Raw genomic sequence first — 10,995 nt, forward strand, 5'->3', positions numbered from 1 at the left:
TATCTTCAAAAAATATATAGAAAAAATCTCATAAAGAAAATAAATCCCCATCAACAGATAGGTCATTCCCATCTCAGTGGATTTTTTTGCTTAGCATTATTCAAATTTTTTTCCTAATTTTAAGTTAAGTAAAAAGCATTTGGGAATTGAGGGTTTCTTTAGGCGTGGAGTAGAGTTTAAAAGTTTGCCAGGGCAGGGGTGTGTTTTCTCCCATACTCTAATGGAAGTTAAATGTAAGATAACGGCTAAAAGTATGGGGTAAATTTAGCCATTCTTCCCTAAAGCAAAAACAAAATACAAAATGGGGATCTTCCAACTACTAGGCCATGTTTTTACCTTTGGGCAATAGTACAAGGCTTGTTGAGATATTTACCCCCATTGGCCATTCTAGGGGTGTCAATGGTTCGGTTCGGCTGATTATTTTATAAAATTTCTGCCATACCATTTTTCTGATTATTCTATTATATATAACCAAAATTAGACTTTTCGAAACCGTCCCAGTCATGTTGGTTTCTCTTTGGTATTGGGACGGTTCGGTTAATTTTCAGTATTTTTTTAAATATCATGTAAAATTCACCAGTAGAAGTTGAATGCAATAACATATGTTCTTTTATAGAACTTAGCAAAACTCTCTAGACATTTTTACTGTTTAAAGGGTGATGGATTAAAAAAATGAAAGATGGCTAGAGTATAGATCCATCAACTATTCTACAACAACATAAAAGAAACCAAGCAAAGAGAATAAAAAATATAAATCACACGAGTGAAAAGATATTAACCAAGCTGGGACTCAAGAATAAAGTCTATAGAAGATTAAATATTTAAAAAGCTAAATCTAAATTATATGAAAGGAAACTCATTCAATACATTATAGTTTGCTACTCATAATCGTTAGAATACTTTGTGTCTTGCTAATGAAGATACTTGAAATAACTTAGTTTAAGCAGAAGTAGCATAATAGGTTTTAGAAATTAGTATTTTGAGTTTAATTACTTGTTGGCTTGTAACAGTTTTCATAATTCCAAGGCCCAGTGAAAAATTTAATGCATTATTATTTTTAAATTTATTATATAAATATATTTTTCACATGTAAAATTTATTTGGTACGATTCGATATTTTTTTGGTTTATTTTCATTAAATAAAAAACTTACTCTAATTATCGGTGTGGTTATACATTTATATAAAAACTTGTGATTTCCTTAAAAAAAAACCTAAAAATCAATTGAGTGTGGTATGGTTCAATCGGTTTTGGAATATCCATTTAACACCCCTAGGCCATTCTATGGCAACGTCATCGTTACAAATATTTCCATATTTCATCTTCCAGAACACATTATGAGTTATGATCAGGCTGCAACGTACTTACCACCTTTTTGCCGCAAAAGTACCGGTAATGTCTGTGAAAAAACTGAGTACTCCACCAAACTAAGTTTAGAAACAGTTTAACCCACCAAATTTCACTACAGAAATGAATGATGATGTTGATGAATCCAATAATTGATTAAAAAAAACGTATGGCTACTGAGACAAAAACTAAGGTGGTCAAAGGTCAAATCTGACAGTAGCTATCAAAAGTGGGTTCGGCCGCCTAAAATTGATTCATCTGTGATCTCTTTCAAGCCACATGAGGGAAAATCCACCATTACTGTCTCTAAAACTGAGGTACCCTTAAGCAAGATCATATCTTTTTGTTTCTATGTAGTTCAAGATTTCACTTTTCCTGTGGTTTCTTTGTTATTTTCTTTTTCTGGGTGTGTGAGATATCTTGTTTTTCATGTGAATTAATTATTTATCTTGTCGATAAGTTCATTTATTTGTTGCCTTTTAAACACCAATTGAGGTTATTCTATGAAATCATTTCCAAAAAAGATACCTTCAAGTGAAAATAGCAGAGTTTTGGTAAGTTTTCTTGACAAGTAGGGAGACTGCTTTTTGTCCTAAGAGTCATATGTAGCACTATACTTGTATGGGATTTGATATCAATTAGCACAACTAGTTCTAAAGGTATATCCATTTTGCGAGACTTACCAAGGAGGAATTAATACGCAGATATTGGTAAGGTGAATGTTAGATTTTTCATGTCTTCGAAAATGTTTCCCGAGAAATACAGAAGATGCTTGAGATATTTTCTTCAGTGTTTAGTTTTGATTAAACATTGTTACATTAAGGTGGTGTTATGTGAGCCCTTCCCCGTTATACATCTTTACTTCTATTTTACAAAATTTTCACCATCCTCTCCATCGAGCATGCATAGAAGGTGTTGGTCTAAATGATTTACCAATAACCTTTCTCTAACTAGGGATGTCTAGGATTAGGACTTTCGATAAATCGAGGTCTGCTTGGCATGATCCACTCATGATCCTCAAATCCGTTTCTCTGCCTCAAAGATTTCATCATTTTCTTCAAGTGTATATACAAAACAAAACTAGATGGTGAAACATGCATTTATTAATATCAGAACTAATTTACTTAAAAGGAGACAATCATAAACTGTGAATGGAATTGTTAACAAAATACCCCAATCGACTATTTCCTCATGTTATTAGCTTGATGCTAACAGGTACACTACAGAGCTATTAGATTTTTCATGTCATAGGTAACAATGATTCCTAGGGAATAGGGGATGCTCGATGTGATTTTTCAATATAAAGTTTTGATAGTAACATTGTTGTGTCATAGTGTTAAGGTCTCGTGTATGAGACATTCTTGTTTTACATCTTTATTTCCATTTTACAAGACTTACTACAACAAGTTACTGATACAGAGATATCTATCTTGTCTAGAAGTAAAAGCGAATGTTAGATTTTTCATGTCAGGGGAAATGATATCCTGGGAAATTGGGGATGCTTGATGTATTTTCTTCAGTATAAATGTTTTATAACAACTTGGCTGTGCCATTCCATTAAGCTATTTTCACTTGAGCCTTTTGTGTTTTACGTCTTTATTTTCATTTTACAAAGCTTACTCGTGTATATGAGTAAAAGTGGATATTAGACTTTTTATGTCGTAGGAAATAGGGTTTCCTGAGATATAGGAGATGCTTGATGTATTTCTTCAATATTAAGTTTTTAATAATGTTGCTGTTTGATCGTTAAGGTGTCATTACGTAAGCCTTTAATTATTTCACATCTTTTTTTTTATTGTACAAAACTCACTTTACTCCTGCTAATAAGAAGATATTGAGCATGTGCTGAAGTACTTTCCTGTCATAGGAGTGATCAGTGGATCTTTCCTGTCATAGGAGTGATCAGTGATGTTTCCTACTAAAAGGAGATTGTTGATGTATTTTCTACAAATATTTGGTTTCAATAACAATGTTATTGTATCATTGCCTTAAGGTTGCTTTTCTTGCTTTACATTCCTATTTCCATTTCACAAAATTTTCTGCTACTGTTACTAATATGGAGTAATTGGTCATGCATTGAAGTACAATTTGATATTGTGTTTTCAAGACACAGGAATGTTGTTTCCTACGAAATAGGATTGATAAATTTTTGTTGAATAGTTTTGATAGCAACATTGCTGCATCATTGCATTAAGGTGTTGATTTGTGAGCCTTACAAACTTAATAACAGATACTAACACAGAGATATTGATATTGTCTAGAAGTAAAAATGGAAAGACCTTTTTTTTTTCTTTTCGTGGATGATGGTGGTGTCCGGGCCAGCTTGCGCACACCTCAACTATTCCATCGGTTACCTTCTACCTCCCATCAGCACAGTTTTCAGGTAACTCTGCCCACATCTTTAATGTCATATATAGGAAACGATGTTCGCTAGGAAATTTGAGATGCCTGATGTATTTTCTTCAATATAAAGAATTGATCACAGCATTGCTATATTATTGCAGTAAGGTGTCGTTATGTGAACCTTTCTTGTTTTGCGTCTTTATTGCCCTCTCTTGGAAACTTTGAGAATATGGCATTCATCAACTAAAAAATTGATCTGCTCGATTTCATGTGGTCTTCTGCCGTCAAATGTTTCCATTCAGAAGAACATCTCAACTTCCAAGTTGCTGGTCCAATCCCTTGAAGGAAGTTCCTTGCAGCCTTTAACGACACGTAGGACATTTGTTTTTATGGTGGGACTTCTAATGTCCCAAAATCCAAGTTGAGTTATAGAATCCATAAATTGAGGAAATGATGACATTAACTTAAACATCATAATCATACTTGCTACACCACTTGTGATTCTTCTGGTTTCATTTTATATATCTCAATGCTGAACTTGGTCTTCAGAATATGAGCTTTGCATTACATGAACGTCTTCATCATTTTTATCTCGTCATGGATAAGACTTTGCATAACACATATTTTTTCAAACGGACAGAACCCTGCTAAAAGCTTAAAACAATAAAATTGTGTGCTAACAGTAGCCTATATTTCTAGGGAAAATAGTCTTTCACAATCCTTAGACCTTATTGTAAGATCCCATCATGTACATATAAAAACCTCATGGAAGCTTAGGGCCTCCATCTAAAGATCCCTCATGCTTCTACTTCGCTGAAATGTGCAACCTCTGGTGGTCCAAGGGTTGTTCTAACTTACTATGATTTATGGTTGAGGAAGAAAGTTCTCTTTTATGCAGACTATACATGCTTGTTGGTCCTTAAATTGCCCTTAATATGTAAGGTGAGATCCTGTTGTGTAAATTGGGTTTAACATGATCCCCAACTATCATCCAAGCTTGGATGAGAAGTGGATTATGAGAACTTTATTAGATGCTTCCGGGGAGTTGATTAAATTCTTGCAGTACTAGTACTTGGGTAAGTTAGCAAGAACAACAGGAATTGGCAAGGTCGAAAGACAAAGATGTAACGTATAAGGCAATGGCTTAAGGAAGAGATAACCATCATTATGTTTATCTGCAGAAGATATGTTCTACACCACCCTACAAGTGAAGGACAAATTCATCATTTGTTTGCTGAGAGAGGTGCTTCAGTATTTATATATGAGTTAGCCTCGCGTTATGCCCTGTCAGATGTCTGGTAGTGTTTATAAGTGACTGATCTTTTATTATGTTGTGAAATGAAATTGCATCTTCTGGATTGTGGCATATGTCTACCAAAACATGTGTATCCCATGTTCTTACTGGCCAAACACATTTCTAGATGACATGTCTCATTTTTCAGTATGAATTATGAGAGAATAAACAAGTATACTTTACCTAGTTCATATTTGTCTGCTAAATATAACTTCTGATCGAAACAAATAAAAAAACAGATGCGATAGACGAGATATCCTGTCTACCCTGTCTGTAGAGTATTATTAAGGCATTGCCTCATACAGTTACCTTATTTTATTCTATCATTGGTTCCCCCAATAGAAACACTTCAGGAGTTGCAATTTCCTCACTTGTCAGACTTGATAATTTTTGCTGATAACATGAGGGGGCGAAGTCATCCCTCGATGTCTTCTTTCATGCAGAACCTTGTTAGGCATTTCAAGTTAGTTCTTAAGTCATACTTGACCCCATAGTAATTTGCACAAAATAGCACGGCATTTCGGACTGGTCATTCAAAAATAGCCAGCGTTTACCAAGTCAATGAAAAATAGCCACTATTTTGCTGCAGCAGAGACTGGTCCAGCATAATATACTGAAGTTCGGTGCACCTGTGCATGAACTCCAGCATAATATGGACCGGTATACTTTGCTGGCTCCAGTATAATATACTGGACACTGGAGCACCGGTGCTCCAAACTCCAGTATATTATGCTGGACCGGTATACTTACTGAATATGCTGGAGTTCCAGCATTCTTATCTTGGAACTCCAGTATAATATGTTGGAGTTCAAGTATACTTATGCTGGAACTCCAGCATAATATACTGGCGTATTTTCCGGGTTTTGAAAAGTGTTTTCGCTCAGATTTATCTTTACATGAAAAGTGACTAAATTTCGATTACTTTTGAAACTGAGCTATTTTTGAACGACCAATTGTAAATCTGGCTATTTTTGAATTTTACCCCACAAATTCTCACTTTCAACAATGAAATTCAGCCCGGGAATGACAACATCTGTCCAGGAAGTTTTTGAAACACGGTGTTCTTCCCTTAAATTCCTGGGTGAAACGATCCCAACCAGGAGAAGTATCGAAGTGAGTTTTGCATCATAGGATGAGAGGAAGCTGAAGATGGTACAGGTAAAAAAAGGTGCTTCTCCATTGCTTTGTCATTCAAGAGTACAGATAGCAATATAACTTAGAGTTATGTGTACAGGTCAACGGGTGAGGGGTCCCAAAGGGAGTTCTGGGATGAACTTTCATGTTTGTTTTGAGAATGAAGAGTTCTTAGATGTCAGGAGGAAATTTTAATACGATGAGTTATTTGGATGAAAGGATGGAATTTGACTCTCTAGGGCAATGAAGTGTTCAGAGTTTATTGATAGCCTTTAGCTAGTTGATGTCAGGTGCTCATTTCACGTGGACCAGGATGAAGGAGTCAATGTCCAAATTCAGAATTGACATATTTCACATTTCAACCACATGGAGCGGTAGCCCCAGATATCATCCAAATCCCCTGTCATATGCATACATCCGATTTTGGTCTCAAAGAACTGTAATATAAATTTTGTCAGATGTCAAAAGTATGAAGCTTAGTTCTCGAATGCTTGGTCAAACTATTATACAGAAACCATATGGATGAGGTGTAATGAAACACATTTAGTGGGATTGTATTACATAGTCTCAGTTCTTATTTTAGTCATTGTTTAGTGAACTTGACTTTTCTGAAAAGTAACCTCATTCAGTGAATGGGTTTATCATGAACCAGATATTGAAGTTTTAGAATACAATACTAGCTCAAGGACGAGGAATTTTATGATCTTTGCTTCTGATTAATTTTTATTTTTATTTTCGATACATAGATCATGTTAATGCTTAATCTATATATGTCTTGCTTGATTTCAGCTATATATTGATTCTTAGCCATGTTCCTTTTCACTTTTGGGTTCCCCGTAAACTTTACCCCTCTATGCATCTTTCCCTGACTCATATATTGGGAATGACCCAACATTTAATAGATTGAATCTACAAGAATGTTGAAATATGTGGACTGAGGCATATACTTGCAGGTTAATGGAACACGGTCTGGTATCACCTGAGAGAGAAAAGAAGGTACTAGAGAAAAAAAGCAGAGGAAGCAAAACCAAATTCGCACAGGGACCCGTGTGAAGTCTCTGCCACCACTAATCTCGAGCAAACCTCAGAGTTCCAAAGTGCTGCAGCAAGAATCAAAGAATGGCGATGTAAAATCAAAAACACGATTAAAACTGATAACAATGACGAAGATGATTTCATACTTAGTCCAACGAGGAGAAAAGGGTAAGAACGAATGCTCATTTCCTTGTGCAGTCATGTATTGAATAGAAATTGGGCTGTCTTGAAAACTTCAAAAAGGATTTGATGGAGTGCATTCTTTTATTCTTGATTCATGGAAATGAATAAGTGAATTATAGTTGATATAAACCACAGTTTAATGTTATATAGTAAAATGTTTCATGTGACTTGTTATAGTTGCACATAAACCACAGTTTTAGTGTTATAAAGCACAACGTTTCATGTAACTTGTTTAGTTTGCCTTATGTTGTTAATTTTTAAGTTACAGGAAATAGACACATCTCAGAGTTCATTACAAATTTCTGACAAGCGATCAGTTTCCAACCGAATAAGTGAGGAAGAAAGATAAAAAAATCATTGTTTTTCTTCTTCCACTTCTTATTATGTGATATAGTGACCATCAGGTCAAGTATAGTAACAGTTTATATAGTATCTTACCATTTCTTCTGAGAGACCTTCCCAGCGATCTTGATATTACTTCCCGACTAATTATCAAAGTTGTCTGATTAAGTCAGATGGCCTGTGTAGTTGATTTTTTATTTGTTTCAGACGTTCAGTCATTTCACGGATGAGCAAGCTAAGGCTGCTGCACATAAATATTATGCGTACATGTAAAGCTTACTGTTCATGGTAGTCCTTACATGTCTTTAATACTCAATGGCATGGATAGCTGCTGCTGCATTCAGATAAAAGGAACATGGATTTATGATGCAAATGAGAACATATACCATAAGATTCATCAACATGAAGTTAAGTTTGATCTTGACATTGTCTTATTCATGCGATGACATGAACCATGTTATTTGTTCCTGACATATAACATTTTGTACCTTTGATCATTGGATTCCCCAATGAAGATGGTGAAGGGGTAAGAAGCTCTGACCCTTATGTGTTTTATTGCAAGCATTGAAATTTTATTGGTGCATTTATTTCAGGAGACAAGAAAATTAACTCCATTGCACGGTAAGCATTTAATGTGTAGGAGACCAATCCCATTCTTGATTTGGTAAACTTAGAAATAAACTCTCACTTCTTGACATTTTCTAATTTTCACTACCTGCATCCTGTTGTTTTGCAAGTTAAATAAAGCCAAAAACATGAAGTTAAATGTTGATGGTGGTGTTGGGCTAAACCGCCCCAAAGATATTCTTAACATGATGTGATATTGCCCTCTTTTGGCCAAACCTGCACGGTTTTCTCCAAAAGACCTCACACCATTAAGAGATCCCTACACCCCACCTAGCTACTCTAGGTTGGGGGTAGGCCCCGGGGGAGAAGTTATAGACACCTTTCCATACTTCGTATCTGGAGTACTTCGTCTAATTTCTTCTGCAGTACTGGGCTTTGCTTACTATACTTGCTGCTGTAGCATTATAAACAGTATTGTTACTCTTGCTGCCGTCGGGATAAATCTGACCCCTTCCCCACGTATCCGCCTACGTATATAAGGATATTTTAAGAAGTGAACATCCTTCTTAGTAGCAGGGTCCTGGGAAACTTTTAAGCTATCAATGTGGGACTTTGTTCGCACACACGACAAGTGGGTAGAAGAGATTTCTGCTACATCAGAAGGTAGAAAGGTTGAGAGTGTCAATTGTTGACAAAAGCGATAGCTAGTGATTCATGGTTAACATATTCTCATTGTCTCAAAGTCCAAGGTAATCTCTTAAGTCAATTGTAATGTCCTTGATTATTGGTGACCACTACTTAGACTGAATAAAGTTAAAAGCATTTATTGGATTATTATCTGGTAAAACATCAATGTCTATATGGTACTGTTGATGGAGATGTTGCAGACATATAAGAGGATACAAGTCAAAGTTAGGGATTAATTTACTGCTCTTTTATGTGAGTTGTCCTTGTCTTCTTCACTCTTCTTGTAAGCCTTTTTATGGCTCTTTCGTTCTCTAATAGTTTCTTATCATAAGTATTTTCGGTCCTTCACTGGATAATTAATGAATGCAGGTACCTTCTTCTGCTTTAGATATCTTTCTCTTACTCTTCTTTTTTCTTTTTTATAACAGTTGTGTCAGGATGATCTTGCACGTACTTCGACTATTCATTAGGTATTTGGTACATTTCATCAGCATATGCACCGGATAACTCTATCCGTCAAGATTCAAATGAGTAGGAAGAAATCATCTAGTGTTTTTTTCCTATGTTGGATTTGAACCTTGGTCTTTCATGGTTTACACCCAATTTATTGTCTTTTCTTTGGGTTATTCATTCTCTATTTTTGACAGGCATGAATATTAAAATAAGATTGAAAAATCAGAGTTTGATGTTGACTCTAGAATATGTTAAGTAATATACTTTGTTTAATGTATTATAAAATAATTAAAAAGAGGATAATAGTAAAAGTAAGTTGTATAGAACTCCTAAAAAAATTTGAATTTCTGCAAAGATTCTTATAGTGACAGCACTTTAGGATCACACAGAAAGGAATGAAAATGACTGATGAAGTATCCTTTATTAGATCCTATATTGCTTTTAGGACTTTTCCGGTTCAATTATTGATTTCAAAAGTGTCTTATCATTAGTTTAGGGATTCTCACCAAAATTTAAAGGAAAAAAGGGAATTATGGACTAAAGCTTGAGGTAGTAGCAAACTAGCAACTTTCATCTCGTATAATCAAAGTAGAAGCATATAAGTATTTCCTTTTTAGTAAATGTTAACTTATCACTAATGCCACATCAAGCTCGGTTATGAGCTACATCTCTTCTACAGTTGAGGTCGAGCGCAGTGGTAGAGTCGGAATTTTCACTAAGGGGTATTAAAATATAAGAATTTAAATACACCATAAAATTAAGGGGAGTCATTGTATAGTAAATATATATAGTATAAAATAAAAAAATTTATCTAGTAGTATAGTGTAATTTTCCGGCGAAGTGATATATCGACAGCCCTTAGTTGAATGTGGCTCTGCCATTGATCGAGGGTTTAAACGTCATTAGTACCGTAGTATCCCTTTCTTCTTTCCCCTCCTCCCCCTATGTAGTAAATAATTTTTTTAAAAACCATGACCTATAAAGCTTATGAATGAACGGCTCTTACATTATTATTTTTTTTAGTTATTTTCTTTTATTAACTTGTCGCTAGATAAACCATGCAACAAGAATCATACATGTGATGTATATATAGTTAATAAAGGAAATATGGGAAAGGAGAATCTCACACGTGTGACTAGGTGTTAGTTTCAGTTGGAGCCATTCAAATATAGTTAGGAATCTAAATTGAAATCATATTTTCTATTCCCAATATCATGTTTCAGCTTTATAAGCAGCAGTTTATTTCGTTTACATTGCTACTTAATACTCTTCCTGTTCATATTATTTTTCTTTAAGATTTTTGCACATCCTTAATCATAAGAGTATTTAATTGGAGCTAATCCCAACCCTTATTCTTTATTTCTCTTAAACGTCCTACTTATTTGACACTTAATTGGAGTACTAAAGGTAGAGTTGAAAGAGAGATAGTATACGATTTCTAGGGGTAAATTTCACAAATGGTCATATAATTATGATTTTTTTCACCAGTCATATAACTTTATTTTCTCACATAAAAATCACGAATTTTTCACTAACTCACACAAAAATCATAGTATCCGGAAAACATTTAGTATGTTCTTATTCCACATTATTTTATTGTTTATTTTTAGT

At 34.6% G+C, this 10,995-nt stretch overlaps 1 long non-coding RNA gene across 2 annotated transcripts; it reads left to right on the plus strand.

Annotated features, from left to right (window-relative positions):
• Positions 1-1,318: 1,318 nt before the first annotated feature.
• LOC104231756 (uncharacterized) lies at positions 1,319-9,623 on the plus strand. Of its 2 annotated transcripts, none has more exons than XR_011401461.1 (3): positions 1,319-1,663; positions 3,611-3,729; positions 7,071-9,623. It is a non-coding gene; the product is annotated as an uncharacterized lncRNA (long non-coding RNA). The 2 variants fall into 2 exon arrangements; XR_712171.2 differs by having other exon boundaries at positions 1,320-1,663; positions 3,608-3,729.
• The last annotated feature ends 1,372 nt before the right edge of the window (positions 9,624-10,995 follow it).

This window comes from Nicotiana sylvestris, chromosome 8, assembly GCF_000393655.2.
Source record: "Nicotiana sylvestris chromosome 8, ASM39365v2, whole genome shotgun sequence".
NCBI classification, from domain to species: Eukaryota; Viridiplantae; Streptophyta; class Magnoliopsida; order Solanales; family Solanaceae; genus Nicotiana; species Nicotiana sylvestris.